The sequence below is a fragment of the Panicum virgatum genome, chromosome 1N (genome assembly GCF_016808335.1).
Source record: "Panicum virgatum strain AP13 chromosome 1N, P.virgatum_v5, whole genome shotgun sequence".
In the NCBI taxonomy this organism is placed as follows: Eukaryota; Viridiplantae; Streptophyta; class Magnoliopsida; order Poales; family Poaceae; genus Panicum; species Panicum virgatum.
Genome location: NC_053145.1, coordinates 10,270,307 through 10,293,141, shown reverse-complemented (window position 1 = coordinate 10,293,141; position 22,835 = coordinate 10,270,307). Strand labels below are relative to the sequence as shown.

At 49.7% G+C, this 22,835-nt stretch overlaps 1 long non-coding RNA gene across 1 annotated transcript; it reads left to right on the top strand.

The window, feature by feature from the left end:
• The first annotated feature begins 646 nt into the window (after window positions 1-646).
• Window positions 647-2,416, top strand: LOC120653944. The gene is made up of 5 exons (XR_005666905.1): window positions 647-782; window positions 1,427-1,541; window positions 1,840-1,987; window positions 2,066-2,233; window positions 2,322-2,416. It is a non-coding gene; the product is annotated as an uncharacterized LOC120653944 (long non-coding RNA).
• The last annotated feature ends 20,419 nt before the right edge of the window (window positions 2,417-22,835 follow it).

Here is a 22,835-nt window from a genome sequence, read left to right as displayed (position 1 = left end):
TTTTGACACAAACAAGAAAAAATTCAAGAATCTTGTTGTTTTATGAAAACCCCCCGCAAAGCACTTTTGCGGTAACCCCCTCCCACCGCCCCAAACCCTAAACCCGCTATCTCTCTCTCTCTTTCTCTCTCTCTATCTCTCTCTCTCTCTCCTCCCCGGCTCCCCGCTCCTCCCCGCCGCCGCCTCCCTCTCCTTCCATGCTCCCCGCCGGCCGCCGCCACCTCCCCTCTCCTCTCCGGCTTCCCTCCCCACCCCTCACCCCTCCGTGTGGCACGGGCCGACATTGATACGGCGGGTCGCGGCTTACCTCCCGCAGCTGCTCATCGATGAGAGCATCCTCGAAGGCCTCCTCCTCCTGCTGCTGTTGCTGCTGCTCCGGCCTTGGAGCCTCCCCGCCGGCCGTGGCCCCAGCTTGCTCCTCGGTCGCCGGCGGCGACGAGGCGTACACCGCCTCCCCGGCGACCACGGCGGTTGCCGGCTCCTCGAGAACCGGCGGGGAGGTTCGCGTCGCCTTCTCGAGCTCCAACTTTGACTCTAGCTCAATCAGCACAGGGAGGGGCACGTCGCCATGGAGGAAGGGGAGGAGGCCACGCCGCCAGCCGCGGTGCTGGGCAAGGCAGAGGCGGAGCTAGTGGCGGTGGTGCCGTCGGATCTGTTCACGTAGCTGGACGTGACGCGCAAGATCACCTCCATCGCGCTGTCTTCCCGCCTCGGCTGCGCTCTGCCCATTGTTCATCGAGCAATGGTCGCTTCGCTGGCGGCGAACATCCGACAGATGCACGGTGCGGCCTCCATCTCTTCCCGCTCCTCTTCTCTATTTGGCTATGGCTTGTTCCGACTCTGCTATTTTCTATATGCCTCATCTGTCGCATGTAGCTACTAGAAACTACAATTTGTGTAATAGAGGTAGTTGCTTTCTTATTTGCAATTGTAGCTAAATAAGTCCATGGCGCCTTATCCTTGCATACCTGCATTGTCTTGATGTACTGATCCAGTTAGTTAGACTGCATTTTGTTTGTTCAACATATCTAAACTGCACAAATAATTTGGATGGTTAGTCCCGCTTTGTCTCTTCAGTTCAATCAGAGTGGTCATTTCTACCAGATAAATTATCGATCATTTCTTCAGTTAATGAAATCATCAATGGATCATTGGATGTTCAATTGCCACAATAGGAAGAAGGCAGAGTTTCTGTGGAATTCCAAGAAACATGTAAACTATGCGACTCCTTTAGATCCTTTCGAGCTCAAGCTCAATAAAAGCTACAAGGGATGCATAAGCCAACATTGCAGAAATGTTGAGATGAATGTGAACAAGCACTTGGGGTGTTTTTTACGTACTGGAAAGTTCTTACTGAAGTACAATAAATTCTCTAAAGATATAAAACCACCAACTAATTAATTCATGTTTTTTTCCTTATATGTAGGCAAGAGCAAAAGGGGATTGATGATCGATGATGGCCGTGTATAGGTGGCTACAGGAGCCAGTGGAGGAGATGGTTTGCAAGCGCCTCGTGGTACTCCTAAATTCTTGCTTGGAAGGTTATGTATCCAACTCTGATTGAACTGACTTAATGCGATTAGCATCCGGCTGCTTGCAGTATGAAGCATGTGACCGGCCATATCTGAAAGCAGTGGTGTCTGGTCTTGCAAGTCTCCAGAAATATGCTTCTGAAATGTTCTATCCTTGCAACTTCTCATGTTCTAATTCCTATACCTTCTGTATCTGTTGAGAACACAAAGGCTGGTCATGTGTGCCATACATTTTAACTTGGTTTTCCTTTTGATGCCATCTAGCATGTTTCCTTGCTTAAAATGTTCTAACTGAATTTCGATGCAGACTCCTTCGCACACTTTGCTGGGCATCCAACATGATAAAAGTAGCTCAGACCAAGTCCTGTTATCTGCTATCGGTAAAGCTTTTGCTAGAGTCTTGAGATATTGCAGGATGATGGCTATAATGAGGATGACATGGCAAATGTACTGAGGTAAAAGAACTGTTTGCCATCAAAGCATATTCCTAGGGTGCTTGTTGGTGCAACACTAATGTACTCTAATTCTTCCAGCTAATATCATTCCAATGTAAGATGAATCTAAGAGCATCCATTTAATATGGGGCAGATGATTGAAACTTTTGCCAAATGTCCACTTCTAGCATAGCCCAGGACTGTCATTTTCTGAAATTGCTCCTGAAGTGTTTCTTTCATGCTTTTCACTTCTAGCATGATCCGCATGTAAGTGCACCTCCGCCAGCACGAGTTTGTTCCATCTGTGCTTTTCAGCCCCAGCTCACATGTCTGATTTTGCATCTTGTTTATGCAGGTGGTCAGAGTTCTGAAGATGCTTGTGCACACATGTTCAGCGATCAAACGATGCCGATCAATGCAAGATCCAGCTGACTGAAACAACAATCTCAGAAATGGATTTACCACCTGGTAGTGTTAGCACTTGTCAGCCCTGCGTTGCAGCTGACACTCTGGACTCTGAGTAGTTCAAACCGTTCAAAGCTTGCTATGTGACGAGTGGAGCACAAGCAAACAACTCCTCAGCCCTCTTTACATGTATGAAAAGAATGTAGCTTGCGCAAGTTAAAATGTTGTACCATATTTCATTAAACTCTCAGTTTCCTTATCTGAATTTGCTCTGACGACAAACTTCTGAACGGCCGGATCTGTGGAACGAGCATTTCAGCTATCTACTACTGCAGTTCATGTAGACGATGCCAGGACGTTAAAGCTCTTCTACTAAACATTTACAACTCACTCATTAGGGTATTATGTGCCGGCATGTATTGTGGTACAGCTCCGAATGTTTGATTCTCATCATGTACTGCAGTTAACACGATGTATTGATTTCATCGTATACCATGCATGTAGTTTAATTCTCAAATTTTGTTGTCTTATGGTTATGTATATTTGAATTTTCAAACGGCAGGGCGCGCATCGCGCGCCGAATGTTCTAGTCCCTCTTTAAGCTTCCGCATTTACTCTTTGCAATCTTTGTGTGCCTTTACTTTCATATAGTAGAATCTTGATAGGAAAGGTTATAGGTTGCATAACTCTTTTGGGATGAGGGTTTTATACTAGATAAACCTTAGTGCACATCTAGATAGATTGATCTTCATTTAAATATTGTGCAAATTAGTTGGAGCTTTAGATCATAGTTTTTAGTTTGCCTAATTCACCCCCTCCCCCTCTTAGGCTACGAGCACCCGATTCTTTTCAGGGATGTGTTCTACAAGTTGCATTCAGTGTGAGCAATAAGGAGCTCGTCTCCTCCTTTTATAGACACAAGGAGGGGCAGTGTACAAGTACGGGGGTTCAGGAGTCATCGCTTTCTCCCCGAATCGGAGGTGAGCAGTGGTCGATCACTGTGGGAAGTACACTGTGACGCACTGGAAAGTAAGGTGCCAGGCGTGGCAGTTGTCCTGGGCGGCTCCCTGGTCCTGCGGAAATCGCATCGGCGTCCAGATGGCTCCTATGGGCGTCGTGGTGGTCGTTGTGGAGGGTACCGTCCCCCATGCGTAGCGTGGCGGCAAGCCGAGGGTCCCGCAGGCGGGAGTCTTGCTCTGGTCAAGGCCCGAGCCGCGTTCGAGGGTCGCGCCCATGCCGTTCGAGGGTCCTGAAGCGGAGAGAGTACAAGGAGTAGGCGGCATAGCGGCAGGAGTAGTGCCGGGCATGTCTGCACATGGTGTCGCAGGTTCCCACAGTGTCGCAATAGTGCCAGGGGTGGCGAAACAGTGACCGGAGTTGGTGGACGGGACTCCGGTCACAGCTGCTGTGCGGTACGGTGGCCTGACGCCATCTGACTCCGCATTCTGCGGTAGAGTGGTTGGCATTTAGTGCTTGTCAGACGGACAGGTGAGCAGATGGGCTGCTAGCTTTATCTGCCGAGGGGTGGCCTCGAGCGAGGCGGAGTGTAACACCCTAATTTAAATTCTAGTATTTTATTAATAAATTTAATTGGCCTTATTTAATTTTCTAAGGTTTATTGTGTTAGACTTGCATTTAATCTAAAATTTTGTTCCTTAAGTGATTAAAATTTTGTCTAAGGTTAAAACTTTGTTGTTGCATTCATGCTGGTGTATATTTTGTTTATTTTGGTTGAGTGCTAGGGAGTTTGAATTCAAATTTGTTTGAATTCAATCTAGTTTGTGTGAGTTTGCAAAAGAAAAAGAAATAGAAATGGAAAGAGGACCCAAACCCAAAACAACCCAGCCCATCCTTTTCCCGCGGCCCAGTCGGCCCTTTCCTTCTCCCGCATGGGCCCAGCACGCTGGCCCAGCCGGTTCCCCCGCACGGCCCGCGCGGCCCAGCTCTCACCCTGCACTCGCCCGGGCCCACCTGCCAACGCCCGTGGCCTACTCGGCCCGCTCCGCGCGACGCCCCGCCCGCCCCGCGCGCTACACCCGCTGCCACACCGGGCCCGCACGTCAGCGCCCCCGCCTCACCCCGCTGACCTCCCGGCCCCACTGGCAGGTTCGTCTCCCACGCGCAGCGCTCACGCAACGTCCGCGCGGCATCCCCGGCTGTGATCCCCGGGATCCCCTTCCGTAACACCCGAGCCGAAATCCCTGGACTCCGGCTTTATTTGACCCCCGTGACCCCTCCCTGCGCCCTCATCCGCAGCCGCCTCCCTAACCCTAGCCCGCTGCCCTGCGCCGCAGTGCCGAGCCACGGCGCCGTCGCTGCTCCGCCACATCACCCCACCCCAGCACACCGGAGCCGCGCAGAAGCCCCACGTCGACTCCAGGAACGCCTCCGAGCTCGCATTCGCCGACCCCAGCCCCTGCGAGCGTAGGATTTCTCGCCACGACCCGCCGCAGGTGAGCGAATCTTCGAGCAATTGCTCGCCGCCGGTTATGCTCTGGTCGCGTTGACCCTTCCACCGCCGCCGCAAGAGCGTCCCGCGCCGACCCAAGGAGTCCAGGAGCCCAGCGCGCCCCTGCTTCGACCCTTTTCCCGAGCTCCGCCACATCCCGCCGCCGGGCTTCGCCGACGACCTCCCCTGCGCCACGCTCCCTACCGTTCCGAGCCCCGGTGAGCACCCGCAACTCCTCCCAGTCCTTTTGGCGTTAGATTTCATGATCCGTAGCCCCTGGCGCCCTTAGAACCCCGCTCGCCGACGAAGTCCGCCGCGCAGAGCCGCCGCTGGCGCCACACGTGCCGCCGCTAACCTCACCGAGACCCGCAAAGGTCCTAGGTGGACTACGCATGTCGCGTAGTCCGTCCTAGACCAAAATCTCGATCGATTTGGTCCCGGAAACACAGAAACGCCGAAGTCCGGCGAGTTCCCAGAGCTGCGCCGCCACGGGAAGTCGCCTCCGGCGGTTTGCGCCGCCGCCCCGTGTGCGAGACACGCCCTGGCCGCCCGATCCCAGACGGATGGTCGAGATTAGATCGGCGTACCATTTCACCCTGAACCGTTAGATTAAGATCCGACGGATCAGATCCGTGCGTACCGGTTCGGCCTGGAGTTTTTTCTAAAGAGCCCCTCAAGTTTTCCATATTCAACCCTGTAGCACCCTAATTCAAATTTCAGTATTTAATAATAAATTTAATTGGCTTTATTTAATTTTTCTAGGAATTTATTTGCTTAGTGTTGTCTAAATAGGATAGAACCTTAAATAATGGAGTTTTTTCTCTCTTCCTTGACCTTACCAATCTGTGTTTCCCCTTTGCCCCAGCTCAGATGTCGGCAGAACAAAAAGACTTTGGAGACAGTGCAATGGGTGATGGTGAGAAAACTTGCCAGTGTTGCCAATTCTATGGTGTTCCTTGTCGTCAAGTTCGTGCAACCGAAGATGAAGCCACAACTAGGAGGAACCAGAGGTTGTTCTCTAGTACAAAGAGAAAGAGGTCTCGTCAAGAGCAGCTAGCAGATGATTCACTGTTCCTTGATGGTCCATCGGTCGATGAGCTACAGACTGTCCAGAAGAGAAAGGATCCTGAGTGCTCTAGAGATACACAGGTCGAGAATCAAGCTCTCCATGATTATGTGGATGGGTTGACTATCACTATGAATGTGATTCAGCCACGCAGTCGCAAGAAATCCAAAGAGCAAGCAGCAGAAATGATGCAAGATGTGATGCCAAGTTCACATGGAGGTCAACCAAGTAGCGCCATTCACCACCACCGCATGTTCTACCAATGCGAGCAAAAAGGTCATTATGCCAAAAGTTGTCCACAGAAACGCCTTTCACCGGCTCCACAGCAGGCAGGACAGCAGGGGCGCCCAGCCCAACCCAGAGCGCCAGCACAGGGCAGAGTGATCCACGTGACGGCTGAGTCAGCGGCCAAGGCTCCTAACGTGGTTATTGGTATGTTCATGGTCAACTCCCATCCAGCTACAGTACTTTTCGATACTGGTGCTACTCATTCATTCATCACCAAGTCATATGTTGAGCAGCATAGTTTCTTCACCACCCCATTAAAGAAGTATATGCTAGTCTCTTCACCAGGAGGAGAGTTGAGATCCCATATTGTTTGCCCTCGAGTCAGTATAGCCATAAGGGGGGCAATGTTCAGTGCTGCTCTGAGGGTGCTAGACACCAAGGGTATCGATGTGATTCTTGGGATGGATACTCTTGCCAAGTGGGGAGTCAGAATTGATGGTGCTCATCAGGCAGTTCACTTGACAGCATCTGATGGCCAAGAGGTGACAGTCAGTGCTATAGAACCTTCTGGTTTTCTTCATCAGATGGAGGCTATACCCACGGATGGTATTCGCGTGGTGTCTGAATTCCCGGATGTCTTTTCGGAGGACTTGCCAGAAGAAGGAAGAGGAGTTGATGAAGACCTATCCTGATCTCATTGCTAGCCAGCCCAGAATCTCGGGACGAGATTCCTGTAAGGGGGTAGGATTTGTAGCACCCTAATTCAAATTTCAGTATTTAATAATAAATTTAATTGGCTTTATTTAATTTTTCTAGGAATTTATTTGCTTAGTCTTGCATTTAATCTAATTTTTGTTCCATAAGTAATTAAAATTTATCTTAGGGTTAAAATGTGTGTGCATTCATGCTGGAGCATATTTTTAATTGGTTGAGTGCATAGGGTTTGAATTCAAATTTAGTTTGAATTCAAATAGTTTTGAGAGTGTTTGGAAAAGAAAAGAAGAGAGAAAACTAGAAATAGAAAAGGAAGACCCAAACCCAGCCCAAACCCTCTTCCCTAGCCCAGCCCGTGCCCACACTCCCATCCGGCCCAAAACTCAGTAGCCCAACCCAGGTAGCCCAGAACTGGCGGCCCAATTCCTTTCCCCCGCGCGGCCCGTGAGCAGCCCAACCCCTCCCCCTTTGGCCCGCTCCCACGCGCACCCAGTCAGCTTCCGCACGGCCCGTTCAAACCGTCCGGCCCAGTACTCCCTTCCGCCTCGCCAGCGCCGCGTCCCGCGCGCGCCCGCTTCCCTAGCTGACACCTGGGCCCGCGCGTCAGCCGCACCCTTCCCGCACGCAGCGCGCTCGCCGTTACCGCTCGCTCGCTGACAGCACGGTCCCACTGTCAGACCCTCCGTCTTCCCCGCCGCGACCTTCTCCCACCTGCCCTGTTCAGCGCTCGAGCCAGCACCGCGCGTCAATCCCGGCCCGCACGCCGAGATCCCCGGCGCCCCTCCTTTTAAACCGCCCTGCGGCCCCCTGCGCCCACCATCTCGCCCTGCCACAGCCGCCCAAACCCTAGCACGTCGCCTCCACCTTGCTCCGCCGCACAGAGACTCTGCCCGCTGCCGCGATTGGTCACCGACGGTGGACCGCAGGCCAAGGTAGTCCCTGGAGCATCTCGGCAGCACGCCCACGGACCTCTCCGACGAATCATCGAACCTGGAGGAGCCCTACAGCGCCCTGTCCACGAGCGCAACGTCGATCCCGCCGCCGGTCAACGTCGTCGGCACCCCTACACGGCCGCCCCGCTCGATCCCGAGCCTCGGTAAGCACCCCCAGGTCGCCTTGCCCTTGTTGCGATAGATGTTTTGGCCCAGGACGCTCCCTAGGTACTGGTGCGCCGCTCGCCGGCGAAGCGCCGCCCCACCGAGCCGCCCCCACCGCCGAGCACCCCGCTACGAACCCCGCAGCCCCGCGCAACCACTTCTAGTGGGTTACGCGTGCCATGCGCATGCCTCAGAGCCAAACCGCGGCCCGAACCGGCCACGGGAGCGCCGGGATGACCTTCTCCGGCGGGTCGCCGCCGCGGCAACGCAGCGCCGCCGCTCCCCGTCGCGCCAGCGCCGCCGCCCCGCGTCTAGATCCGATCCGAGCCGCTGAGAGTAGATCCAACGGTCCAGATCAGTTCTAGCGAAGTCAACACCGGTCAGCGCCTGCAGGTTTTGCAAAAGAGCCCCTAGGTTTCTAGGTATTCAACCCGCCATCCCAGCCAGTGTAAAAGTAATTACACTGAAGCCCAGTTTTTAACACTTAGCCCCCTGGCCTTTCTACTTTTAGGACCCGCGGTCCAGCCCTGGCATTTTTGTGAGTTAGACCCTGAAGATTTAGTTTATTTACGTCTAGGCCCTCGGTTTTTGCAGAAAAGCCCCTGGAACCTTAGATTTCTTGCAGTTTAGCCCCTGAACCTTGTTTTAGGCCTAGTTTCTGCGTTTTAGCTCCGTTTTAGGCGTTCTTTATGTCCACGCGACCGTCGTAACACGTAGAACAGTTTAGGCTTAGTTTTTCTTGCTGTTTTTATGTATTGATGTACTATTTCTTAGCTTTTATTAGTGTTTGCTTGTATGCTTATTATTGTGCATTGTTTTGGCCATGAGTTCGTGAGTAGACGTTGAGTTACCGGAGGAGCCCCAGTACCAGTACCCGGAGCAGCCGTCTTCCGAGCAGTTTGAGCAGCAGCCAGAGCAGTACGAGGAAGGCAAGTATAACATGAACAACACCTATCACTTTAGATACATTTTCATACTGCATTTTAATACTGTATGCCTATAAGGACTTTCCTAGCCACTTTATATCCTTTTATATATATCCCTTGGGTTGCATTTTGGTTAGTTGTGCTAGGTTGCTGCGCTATAACACACTCTGGTCCTTTTTAATTAATTTGATTAATGGTTTACTTGAACTTAATTCTGAGAGTGGCCCTCTGTGCTTCGTGCTTGGGTGGCTCACGTCTCATTAAAATATGTTTTTGTAGAAACATGGTTTAGGGGGCCAGCACGGTGCTTAGTGCTTGGTTGGCCACTCTCCATAAGGACCGGTTCATAGAGCGACAACCTGGGACAACAGCGCTACCACAAGGCTAGAATGGGATAGACTTGGCATAATAATTAGATCTTTATGGTTTGGAGTAACTTACCTGCGGGGCAGGGGCGGTAAGCTTCTATGTCCCTCGTACTGAGTGGCCTCGTCTGTGCTTCGTGTCTTGACGCCCACTAGACCTGCTCCATAGTCGCTGATCCACCCTCGCGGTTACTCCCTACCAACGAGATTCTTTGTAAAGGCCTCGTAGTGAGTCGCTGGCCATCTCACCTAAGGAAGTGTGATGAACAACTGGCGCAGCTCACGGCTTGTGGGTAAAGATGTGCAACCTCTGCAGAGTGTAAAACTGGTATACTAGCCGTGCTCACGGTTATGAGCGGCCCAGATCCTCCTTTTGATTAGTGGAGTTATCTCCTTCCGACGAGGGAGGTGCTTCTCGGGGTTACCTTGGTGGCTTGGTTTTGGTTTGGATCTCAGTAGTAACATGGTTAATCTTGATTAATTACTATGTAACTGGGTTAATGGTAATTCATCAACTCGTAGTAAATAGTTTTAATAAAATTTTGCCAAGATTAAAAGCTAATGCAGTTGAGTCAGCTAACCTTAGAGCCTCATAGTTTGTGTTATACTTGTTGAGTACAAGTTGTGTACTCACTCTTGCATCTTCTCTACTTTTTCCTCCTGGCTACGCTACTGCTGCTCAGTTCCTGCCGACACGAGGGAGTTCGTTCAGCGCTACCTGGACTACGAGGACTTCTAGGCGTTCGTCTCCCAGTCGACGTCCCTGTGGCGCCCTGCTTCGGCTTCGGAGAGCTTTATTCGTATTTGTACTTCGCTTCCGCTGTATCAGACATTTTGTCATTAATGTAATAAATACCACTCGTATTTCGTTTTATTATGTCTTATTCGAAATATGTGCTGTGATATACTGTTCATTCTGTTGTATATACGTGTGACTTGATCCTGGCACGTATATGATTGCTCGGTTTATGTTCTTTTATAAACCGGGTGTTACAAACCCGCCATCCTAGCCAGTGAAAAAGTAATTACGGTTTGGCCCTGTTTTATTCACTTAAGCCCCTGAGCTTTCCCAAATTAGTACCCGCCGTCCAGCACTTGTTCTTTCACGAGTTAGACCCTGGAGTTAACGGTTAATTACGTTTAGGCCCTCGGTTTTAGAAGAAAAGTCCCTGGAACCCTGTTTTCCTTACAAATAAGCCCCTGAACCTTGTTTTTAGCCTAGATTACGCGTTTTAGCTCCGTTTTAAGCGTTCTTTATGTCCGCGCGATCGTTGTAACGCGTAGAATAGTTTTAGACTAGTTAATGTGCTGTTTTTATGTATTGATGTATTGTTTCTTAGTTTTTGTTAGTGTTTGCTTGTATGCTTATTGTTGTGCATTGTTTTGGCCATGTGTTCATGAGTAGACGCTGAGTTACCGGAGGAGCACCAGTACCAGTACTCGGATCAGCCGTCTTCCGAGCACTTTGAGCAGCAGCAGGAGCAGTACGAGGAAGGCAAGTGTAACATGAACAACCTATCACTTTAAATACATTTTCATACTGCATTTTAATATTGTATGCCTATAAGGATTTCCTAGCCACTTTCTATCCTTTATATATATCCTATGGGTTGCATTTTGTTTAGTTGTGCTAGGTTGCTACGCTATAACACATTCTGGTCCTTTTTAATTAAATTGATTAATGGTTTACTTGAACTTAATTCTGAGAGTGGCCCTCTGTGTGGATGAGTGGCTCACGTCTCGTTAAAAGATGGTTTTTGTAGAAACATGGTTTAGGGCACCAGCACGATGCTTAGTGCTTGGTTGCCTGGGACAACAGCGCTACCACAAGGCTAGAATGAGATAGACTTGGCTTATTAATTAGGTCTTTTTGGTTTGGAGTAACTTACCTGCGGGGCAAGAGTAGTAAGCTTCAATGGTCCCTGCTCCTCCGGCTGGTCTGTGCTTGGTTTGCGTACCTGTGCTTGTACCCCCGTGAGGTGGGCCCCATCATCGCTGACCTAACTCTCGCAGTTACGCCTTACCAACAAGATTCTTTGTAACGGCCTCGTAGTGAGTCGCTAGCCATCTCACCTAAGGAAGTGTGATGAACCTCTAGTGTAGCTCACGACTTGTGGGTAAAGATGTGCAATCTCTGCAGAGTGTAAAGCTGGTATACTAGCCGTGCTCACGGTTAAGAGCGTCCCAGATCCTCCTTTTGATTAGTGGGGTTGTCTCCTTCCGACGAGGGAGGTGCCTCTCGGGGTTACCTTGGTGTCTTGGTTTTGGTTTGGTTCTCAGTAATAATATGTTTAATTCTGATTAATTACTATGTAACTGGGTTAATGGTAATTCATCAACTCGTAGTAAATAGCTTTAATAAAATTTTGCCAACACCTAAAAGCTAATGCAGTTGAGTCAGCCAACCTTAGAGCCTCATAGTTTGTGTTATACTTGTTGAGTACAAGTTGTGTACTCACTCTTGCCTCTTCTCTACTTTTTCCTCTTGGCTACGCTACTGTTGCTCAGTTCCTGACGACACGAGGGAGTTCGCTCAGCGCTACCAGGACTTCAAGGACTTCTAGGCGTTCGTCTCCCAGTCGACGTCCCTGTGGCGCCCTGCTCAGCTTCGGAGAGCTTTTATCGTATTTGTACTTCGCTTCCGTTGTATCAGACATTTTGTCATTAATGTAATAAATAACATTCGTATTTCGATTTATTATATCTTATTCGTGATATGTACTGTGATATACTGTTCATTCTGTTGTATATACGTGTGACTTGATCCTGGCACGTATATGATTGCTCGGTTTATGTCCTTTTATAAACCGGGTGTTACAGAGTGGTATCAAAGCCGTATCGACTGTAGGACGAAACCTAGATAGAACTGGTCGAGGTTTAGGACTTTTTCTCTCCAATCCTTGTCTGCTGAAACTATTTTACTATTATACCCCTTGACTTCTATGACTTTTACCCGTCTTAGCTTGATTTCTCTCTCTGAAGATTAGTTTTCGTAGATTTTGGCCCGAATCAGTCATCTGACCACCATGAGTACTAGCTAGGTGACCCTTTTATAATAATACGATAGCACGTTCTGTGACGCGTTGTGTTAGTCGAGTCGTATGCTAAACTCGGCTAAATCGTGAAAATTGTCTGCTTGTTATTATGCTACCTGTTTGATTTGGATTTTTGAATGATTGCATAGCTTAGTAGTTTAAATTTGTTTAGAGAAAATTACTCATGCTAAAGTTAACTAATTAATAAAATGAGTTAGATCGTTGGGGGTAAAATAGTCCACTCTATCCTATCTACTTTATCATGGCTGAGTCTTTTTCCGCAAATAGTTATCATGTCTATCTGAACTTATTCCTGCAATATCCTTACTCGTGAAATCTTTTGTCCAAAAATCAGATGGTGAACACCAGGCGTGGTTCTGACCAGCAGGAGCAGAACAACCAGGGTCAGAACACCCAGGGGACCGGGATCCCAATGCCGCCGCCTTTGACTCCGGAGCAGTACTTCCAGCTCCAGATGCAGATGATGGCTACCCTGAACAACACTGTTCAGGCTCTTCAGCAGGCTCACACTCAGCCTCCGCCTCCTCCACCGCCGCAGCCTCGCGACAGGCGTGCTGAGTTCCTGAGGGGTCACCTGCCGACGTTTTCTCACACGTCCGACCCCCTTCAGGCTGAAAACTGGCTCCGTGCAGTGGAGCGTCAGCTGGACATCGCCCAGTGCGATGATCGGGAGAGAGTTCTGTACGCAGCAGGACAGCTGCGAGGGGCAGCTTTGGACTGGTGGGAGTCCCACCCAGTTCAGGACCGCGAGGCTCTCACTTGGCTCCAGTTCAGGGAGCGTTTCCGCAGCCACAACGTCCCCGCGGGCCTTATGAAGATGAAGCAGAAGGAGTTTCTTGCACTGAAGCAGGTAATCTTAAATATAATCATTCAGCGGTTTCTTTTGAGCTAATGCCCCTTGTTCTATCCTTATGAATCTTGAGTTAAACTTTCGATATCTATCTGTCCTTGTCACTTCAGGGGACTATGTCGGTCACGGAGTATCGTGATTGCTTTCTGCAGCTTGCTCGCTACGCCCCTGCCGATGTTGCGGATGACCGCAAGAAGCAGGAGCACTTCATGGAGGGCCTTGAGGACTACCTCCAGTACGCGCTGCTCAACCTCCGCTTCGACGACTTCAACCATCTGGTTGACAGTGCGCTCAACACTGAGCGCAAGCACTTGGAGATGGAGGACAAGAAGAGGAAGATTGTCCCCGTTGCTTCCGGCAGCAACACTCGTCCTCGCCTCCAGCAGCCTCAGCAGTACTAGCAGCCTCAGTACCGGCCTCCTCAGTAGTACCAGCAGAGGCCACCGCAGCAGTACCCGCCTCGACAGCAGCAGCAGGCGGGGCAGGGCCAGAGGCTACCGGCGCCTCCGGCTCGTGCTCCACCAGCTCCGCCAGCACCGCAGGCTCCACGTCCGGCAGCTCCTACCGGACAGCAGGCTCAGGGACCCCCTCGCACCTGCTTTCACTGCGGCCAGCCGGGGCACTACGCCAACGCTTGCCCCCGGAAGGCGCAGGCGGGACAGCAGGGGCGCCCAGCTCAGCCCAGGGCACCACTTCAGGGCATAGTGAACCACGTGACGGCCGAGTCAGCGGCCGAGGCTCCCAACATGGTTATTGGTACGTTCATGGTTAATTCATATCCAGCTACAGTGCTTTTCGATACTGGTGCTACGTATTCATACTAGCACATTAAAGAGGTGCCTGTTAGTATCTTCTCCGGGAGGACAGTTGAGGTCTCACACTTATTGCCCGAGAGTCAGTGTTTCTTTGAGGGGAGTGGAGTTCTGTACTGATCTGATGGTGCTAGACACCAAGGGCATTGATGTCATTCTGGGAATGGAGACTCTGGCCAAGTGGGGAGTCCGTATAGATTATGCTCAGAGGACAGTCTTGCTATCAGCTTCCAATGGCCAAGAGGTTGTTATCAGTGCAGTGGAGCCTTCTGGATTTCTTCATCAGATGGAGGCTAGACCCACGGACGGTATTCGCATGGTGTCTGAATTCCCGGATGTCTTTCCGGATGATCTGCCAGGTATGCCGCCTGAACGCGCCATTGAGTTTTGTATTGATCTCTTGCCTGGCACAGCTCCTATTGCAAAGCGGCCCTACCGTATGGCACCTATAAAGCATGAAGAAGTCAAGAAAACTATTGATGAGTTGCTAGCCAAGGGCTATATCCGTTGCAGCTTCTCTCCTTGGGCTTTTCCATTGTTGCTGGTAGATAAGAAGGATGGCTCGAAGAGGATGTGTGTTGATTATCGGGAGCTGAATGCAGTTACTATCAAGAACAAGCATCCACTGCCCCGTATTGAGGATCTCTTCGATCTACTTCGAGGTGCTCGTATATTCTCGAAGATCGATCTTCGTTTGGGTTATTTTCAGCTGAGGATCCGTCCTGGGGATATTCCGAAGACGGCATTCACCTGCAAGTACGGGCTATTTGAGTATATGGTCATGTCCTTCGGCTTCACTAATGCCCCGTCTTTCTTCATGCATCTGATGAACATGGTCTTCATGGATTATCTGGATGTCTTTGTGGTGATTTTCATTGATGATATTCTGATCTTTTCCAAGACAAAAGAAGAGCATGAGGAGCATCTGAGACTCGTATTGCAGAGATTGAGAGAGCATCAGCTGTATGCCAAGTTCAGCAAGTGTGAGTTCTGGATTGACGAGGTTCCATTCCTCGGTCATGTTATCTCTCAGGGAGGCATTGCTGTTGATCCGAGCAAGGTGAAGGATGTGCTAGAGTGGGAGACACCGCAGACTGTAAAGGAAGTCAGGTCATTCTTGGGCTCAGCTGGATATTATCGGAGGTTCATTGAGAATTTCTCCAAGATCGCAAAGCCTTTGACTTCTTTGCTAGAGAAGAATGTGGCTTTCGTATGGACTGATGAGCGTCAGATGGCCTTCGATGAGCTGAAGAAACGATTGACTACGGCGCCAGTCCTGACTCTGCCAGACCAGACGAAGAGGTTCATGGTATATTGTGATGCTTCGAAGGATGGTCTTGGGTGTGTTCTGATGCAGGAGGGCAGAGTGATAGCTTATGCTTCACGGCAGTTACGTCGGCATGAGCTGAACTATCCTACTCATGATCTTGAGTTAGCCGCAGTTGTGCATGCTCTGAAGATTTGGAGGCATTACTTGTATGGGCAGCGGTGTGATATCTACACTGATCACAAGAGCCTCAAGTACATTTTCACGCAGAATGAGCTGAATATGCGGCAGAGAAGATGGCTAGAGTTGGTCAAGGATTATGACCTGGAGATTCACTATCATCCGGGCAAGGCCAATGTTGTAGCAGATCCTCTGAGCAGAAGAAGTTGTGTCAACATGGCCGTGGCTTTCCAGATGCCTCCAGAATTATGTGAGGAGTTCGAGCAGTTGAGTCTGGGCTTCTTGCATCATGTTTCGAGTGCAGTGTTTGAGGCAGTACCGACTCTAGAGTCAGAGATCAGGCAGCATCAGAAAGATGATGAGAAGCTGCAGGAGATCCGTGAGTTGCTCAAGAAGGGCAAGGCCCCACATTTCAGAGAGGATGATCAGGGTACCTTGTGGTACAAGAACCGAATCTGTGTGCCAGATGTGAAGGATCTCCGGAAGTTGATTCTGAGTGAGGCCCATGATACAGCTTATTCTATTCATCCGGGCAGCACGAAGATGTATTATGATCTGAAGGAACGTTTCTGGTGGTATGGGATGAAGCGTTCAGTGGCAGAGTACGTGGCTATTTGTTACACCTGTCAGCGTGTCAAGGCTGAGCATCAGAGGCCAGCAAGTCTGTTACAGACTTTGAAGATTCCAGAGTGCAAATGGGAGGAAATTACTATGGACTTCATTGTTGGATTGCCTCGTACTCAGAAAGGGTACAACTCCATTTGGGTAGTAGTGGATCGTTTGACGAAGGTTGCTCACTTCATTCCAGTGAACACTACTTACTCCGGTGCTAGACTTGCAGAGTTGTACATCTCTCGGATTGTTTGCTTGCATGGTGTGCCCAAGAAGATCATATCTGACAGAGGGTCTCAGTTCACTTCTCGGTTCTGGGAGCAGCTCCATGATTCGTTGGATACGAAGCTACGTTTCAGTACGGCTTATCACCCTCAGACAGAGAGAACCAACCAAGTGTTGGAGGATATGCTGAGAGCTTGTGCTATTCAGTATGGTACTAGTTGGGATAAGTGCCTGTCATATGCTGAGTTCTCATATAACAACAACTATCAGGCCAGTCTGAAGAAGTCCCCCTTCGAGGCATTGTATGGCAGAAAGTACAGGACTCCTCTCTATTGGGATCAGATTGGTGAGAAGCAGCTCTTTGGCCCTGAGATCATAGATGATGCAGAGCAGATGGTTTAGGCTGTGCGAGAAAATCTGAGGATTGCACAGAGCAGACAGAAGAGCTATGCAGATGGCAAATGGAGAGACCTGACTTTCAGTGTTGGTGATTATGTATACCTGAAGGTGTCTCCGATGAGAAGAATCCGCAGATTCAATGTCAAGGGGAAGTTAGCACCTCGGTATGTGGGGCCATTCAAGGTGCTAGAGCGGAAAGGCGAAGTTGCTTATCGCCTGGAGTTACCTCTCAGCCTCTCAGGAGTTCACGATGTCTTCCATATATCTCAGCTGAAGAGGTGTCTGCGAGTACCCGAGGAGCAGGCACCACTGGATGGAGTGGATGTGCAGGAAGATCTGACTTATACTGAGCATCCGGTGAAGATTCTGGAGACATCAGAGAGGGTTGCTCGAAACAAGCGCATCAAGATGTGCAGAGTTCAGTGGAGTCACCACAGTGAAGCTGAGGCTACATGGGAGCGAGAAGATGAGCTAAAGAAGACATATCCAGATCTCTTTGCTAGCCAGCCCAGCTAAATCTCGGGGACTAGATTTCTTTAAGGGGGTAGGGTCTGTAACACCCTAATTTAAATTCCAGCATTTTATTAATAAATTTAATTGGCCTTATTTAATTTTCTAAGGTTTATTGTGTTAGACTTGCATTTAATCTAAAATTTTGTTCCTTAAGTGATTAAAATTTTGTCTAAGGTTAAAACTTTGTTGTTGCATTCATGCTGGTGCATATTTTGTTTATTTTGGTTGAGTGCTAGGGAGTTTGAATTCAAATTTGTTTAAATTCAAAATAGTTTGTGTGAGTTTGCAAAAGAAAAAGAAATAGAAATGGAAAGAGGACCCAAACCCAAAACAGCCCAGCCCATCCTTTTCCCGCGGCCCAGTCGGCCCTTTCCTTCTCCCGCATGGGCCCAGCACGCTGGCCCAGCCGGTTCCCCCGCACGGCCCGCGCGGCCCAGCTCTCACCCTGCACTCGCCCGGGCCCACCTGCCAGCGCCCGTGGCCTACTCGGCCCGCTCCGCGCGACGCCCCGCCCGCCCCGCGCGCTACACCCGCTGCCACGCCGGGCCCGCACGTCAGCGCCCCCGCCTCACCCCGCTGACCTCCCGGCCCCACTGGCAGGTTCGTCTCCAACGCGCAGCGCTCGCGCAACGTCCGCGCGGCATCCCCTGCCGTGATCCCCGGGATCCCCTTCCGTAACACCCGAGCCGAAATCCCTGGGCTCCGGCTTTATTTGACCCCCGTGACCCCTTCCTGCGCCCTCATCCGCAGCCGTCTCCCTAACCCTAGCCCGCTGCCCTGCGCCGCCGTGCCGAGCCACGGCGCCGTCGCTGCTCCGCCACATCACCCCACCCCAGCACACAGGAGCCGCGCAGAAGCCCCACGTCGACTCCAGGAACGCCTCCGAGCTCGCATTTGCCGACCCCAGCCCCTGCGCGCGTAGGATTTCTCGCCAAGACCCGCCGCAGGTGAGCGAATCTTCGAGCAATTACTCGCCGCCGGTTATGCTCTGGTCGCGTTGACCCTTCCACCGCCGCCGCAGGAGCGTCCTGCGCTGACCCAAGGAGTCCAGGAGCCCAGCGCGCCCCTGCTTCGACCCTTTTCCCGAGCTCCGCCACATCCCGCCGCCGGGCTTCGCCGACGACCTCCCCTGCGCCATGCTCCCTACCGTTTCGAGCCCCGGTGAGTACCCGCAACTCCTCCCGGTCCTTTTGGCGTTAGATTTCGTGATCCGTAGCCCCTGGCGCCCTTAGAACCCCGCTCGCCGGCGAAGTCCGCCGCGCAGAGCCGCCGCTGGCGCCACACGTGCCGCCGCTAACCTCACCGAGACCCGCAAAGGTCCCAGGTGGACTACGCGTGTTGCGTAGTCCGTCCTAGACCCAAATCTCGATCGATTTGGGCCCGGAAACACTGAAACGCCGAAGTCCGGCGAGTTCCCAGAGCTGCGCCGCCGCGGGAAGTCGCCTCCGGCTGTTTGCGCCGCCGCCCCGCGTGCGAGACACGCCCTGGCCGCCCGATCCCAGACGGATGGTCGAGATTAGATCGGCGTACCGTTTCACCCTGAACCGTTAGATTAAGATCCGACGGATCAGATCCGTGCATACCGGTTCGGCCTGGAGTTTTTTCTAAAGAGCCCCTCAAGTTTTCCATATTCAACCCGCCATCCTAGCCAGTGAAAAAGTAATTACGGTTTGGCCCTGTTTTATTCACTTAAGCCCCTGAGCTTTCCCAAATTAGTACCCGCCGTCCAGCACTTGTTCTTTTACGAGTTAGATCCTGGAGTTAATGGTTAATTACGTTTAGGCCCTCGGTTTTAGCAGAAAAGTCCCTGGAACCCTGCTTTCCCTACAAATAAGCCCATGAACCTTGTTTTTAGCTTAGATTACGCGTTTTAGCTCCGTTTTAAGCGTTCTTTATGTCCGCGCAATCGTTGTAATGTGTAGAATAGTTTTAGACTAGTTAATGTGCTGTTTTTATGTATTGATGTATTGTTTCTTAGTTTTTGTTAGTGTTTTCTTGTATGCTTATTGTTGTGTATTGTTTTGCCCATGTGTTCGTGAGTAGACACTGAGTTACCGGAGGAGCCCCAGTACCAGTACTCGGAGCAGCCATCTTCCGAGCACTTTGAGCAGCAGCAGGAGCAGTACGAGGAAGGCAAGTGTAACATGAACAACCTATCATTTTTAAATACATTTTCATACTGCATTTTAATATTGTATGCCCATAAGGATTTCCTAGCCACTTTCTATCCTTTATATATATCCTATGGGTTGCATTTTGTTTAGTTGTGCTAGGTTGCTGCGCTATAACACATTTTGGTCCTTTTTAATTAAATTGATTAATGGTTTACTTGAACTTAATTCTGAGAGTGGCCCTCTGTGTGGATGAGTGGCTCACGTCTCGTTAAAAGATGGTTTTTGTAGAAACATGGTTTAGGGGCCAGCACGGTGCTTATTGCTTGGTTGGCCACTCTCCATAAGGACCGGTTTATAGAGCGACAACCTGGGACAACAGCGCTACCACAAGGCTAGAATGGGATAGACTTGGCTTATTAATTAGGTCTTTTTGGTTTGGAGTAACTTACCTACGGGGCAAGAGTAGTAAGCTTCAATGGTCCCTGCTCCTCCGGCTGGTCTGTGCTTGGTTTGCGTACCTGTGCTTGTACCCCCGTGAGGTGGGCCCCATCGTTGCAGACCTAACTCTCGCGGTTACGCCTTACCAACGAGATTCTTTGTAACGGCCTCGTAGTGAGTCGCTAGCCATCTCACCTAAGCAAGTGTGATGAACCTCTAGCGTAGCTCACGACTTGTGGGTAAAGATGTGCAATCTCTGCAGAGTGTAAAACTGGTATACTAGCCGTGCTCACGGTTATGAGCGGCCCAGATCCTCCTTTTGATTAGTGGGGTTGTCTCCTTCCGACGAGGGAGGTGCCTCTCGGGGTTACCTTGGTGGGTTGGTTTTGGTTTGGTTCTCAGTAGTAACATGTTTAATTCTGATTAATTACTATGTAACTGGGTTAATGGTAATTCATCAACTCGTAGTAAATAGTTTTAATAAAATTTTGCCAACACCTAAAAGCTAATGCAGTTGAGTCAACCAACCTTAGAGCCTCATAGTTTGTGTTATACTTGTTGAGTACAAGTTGTGTACTCACTCTTGCCTCTTCTCTACTTTTTCCTCTTGGCTACGCTACTGCTGCTCAGTTCCTGCCGACACGAGGGAGTTCGCTCAGCGCTACCAGGACTTCGAGGACTTCTAGGCGTTCGTCTCCCAGTCGACGTCTCTGTGGCGCCCTGCTCAGCTTCGGAGAGCTTTTATCGTATTTGTACTTCGCTTCCGCTGTATCAGACATTTTGTCATTAATGTAATAAATAACATTCGTATTTCGATTTATTATATCTTATTCGTGATATGTGCTGTGGTATACTATTCATTCTGTTGTATATACGTGTGATTTGATCCTGGCACGTATATGATTGCTCGGTTTATGTCCTTTTATAAACCGGGTGTTACACGGAGTTAGCCTGCACCTCGAGGGTAGGTCTGCTACCCTCGAGCGAGGTGGAGATGTGGAGCTCTTTCGAGGGTCTCGGCGGGGAGGCCTCGAGCGAAGCGGAGATCGCTCCGCGGATTCGAGGGGGATCTGGATGGGTCGTACCGCGGAGCTTGGGCCGTGGGCCAAGTGCGAATTCGGCCTCTTGAAGGCTTGGAGAGGATCTGGCCGTTGTGGGCCCGATTGTCCAATCACATTTGCGTTTTTTAGGGCGGTTTAGTTCCTTAATTAGGGTGCCCCTAATTATGGTACCCGATTATTATTATTATTATTATTATTATTATTATTATTATTATTATTATTATGTATAAATTTGTTAACTTTAAAATTTAAATTATTTGACTCCTTAAGAAACTAGAGTTGCATTTTTTTTTGATGGAGGGAGTACACGCATGTACACTCATCCCTATAAATACATGCACGAAACTCTATCTCTATGAACATCTTCGAGATTAAACTAGCAGATTCTTCGAGGTTAAATACTAGAATAATTTAGAAAAATGCGAGCATCTATGTCGAGTCGACAACTCAAATCTAGATAGACGGATTTCACCACAAACTTGTTAAATAAAATACGTGTTATAAATCTACCCATTTGATAGTGTATATGCTATTGATTGTTTAATATGGATAATATGGCGACCTTTTGATGATAATTTTTAAAGCAAACTCTTGTTTGAAATAAGCAACAGCTGGTTGAACTGACGGACCACATCCTCTATTATTTTCGAGCTCAGTCAACTGGTGACGTGCGAACAAAGACGTCAGAGGGGCTGGAGTGTACCAATAGATTTCCCAGCGGCCCACATGTATCCCCTGCCGCCTCTTATTATACGGAGGAGCGAGTACATCGGACGCGCCAGCAGGAGCAGAGGATCCCCTCCCCCTCCCCCGCCCCCTCCCCTCCTCTCTTCCAGCAGTCTTGCCCGTTCCGATCTCCCGACTCGTCCCATGTATTCCCGGTTGCCCTAAGAAAAGAGGAAAAGGATCCACATCTCCCCCACCGCTGCTTCCGGGAAATTTCATCTCCGAGGGATCGCGGCGGAGTGCGCGTCCCACGTACACACGCATCGCCTATAAAGAGCTTGTTCGTCCGGCCACAACACTCCGCCCCCCGCCCCGCCATGATACTCTGCCTCTGTGGGGGTTCTCACGGTACGGGAACCATGTGTTCATTTGCCTTTCGTTGTCTGCTTCTCTGTCTCTGCTTCTTTTCCGTTCAATTCTGGTACGGTACATCACCGGATCACGCGCCCCGGCCGTATGAGAGGGGATGCTTTTGGTTTGTGTCCTGCTTTTTTTTTTCTTGGGGAGGATTACTTACAATGATGCTTGGGAGGGGCTGCCTGTTTGGACGGTTTGATTTGAGCAGGCGTCTTGGGATAATCCATCCTTCTTAGTATATAAGCCGCTGATTTTTTCCCTCCCCCTTCTTTTTTGTTAAATCAGATTCGCAATACAATGGTTTTTGACTGGTTAATGTAAGCCACCTTTCGCAGCAGCATTCAACTCTGCGCTTTTGTCACAATCCAAAGATTAAATATGAGAATTGACATTTATCAAATTACAATTACTAATTATCTTCTACATATCCACAATACAGTAATTTTTAGGGACGAAATATACTTTAATTAAGATGCTACTGTATTATTGGTAATAACATAACAATTGTAACAGAACGTCTGCATAGTTAAAGGAATTCAGAGGACAGAGCATGATCTGATGATATATATATGAACTACGAAAAACATATATATAAATATATATATATATTCTAATAAAGAAAAGAATGCAACCTTAATTTTGTGTTCCCTGTGAGACCTTACAGTACTGCTGTAACAAGAACATTCTTTCCACCTAAACTGTCAATATAGAAAAGGAACTCCACATATATAGAAGCTTGGAATGTGGGCACTAGGCATGTTCAGAAAGGTATGAGCCAAAAATTTGGACAGCCAATTTGAGTCCATTCTGCCTCAAATGGTTTTGAACACATCTAGTGAGTGGGAACCGCTTCGACTCTTGTATATAAAAACTCTACCCGGGGGTGTGAAACGGGCCTCACCATTTTTTCATTAAGAGGCAGTCTAACCGGTTTAACCGGGTAGAGAAACCCTCCTAATCTTGGCACATGCCCGCGAGGGTCAAGTCTTGCGACGAGCACAACGAGAGA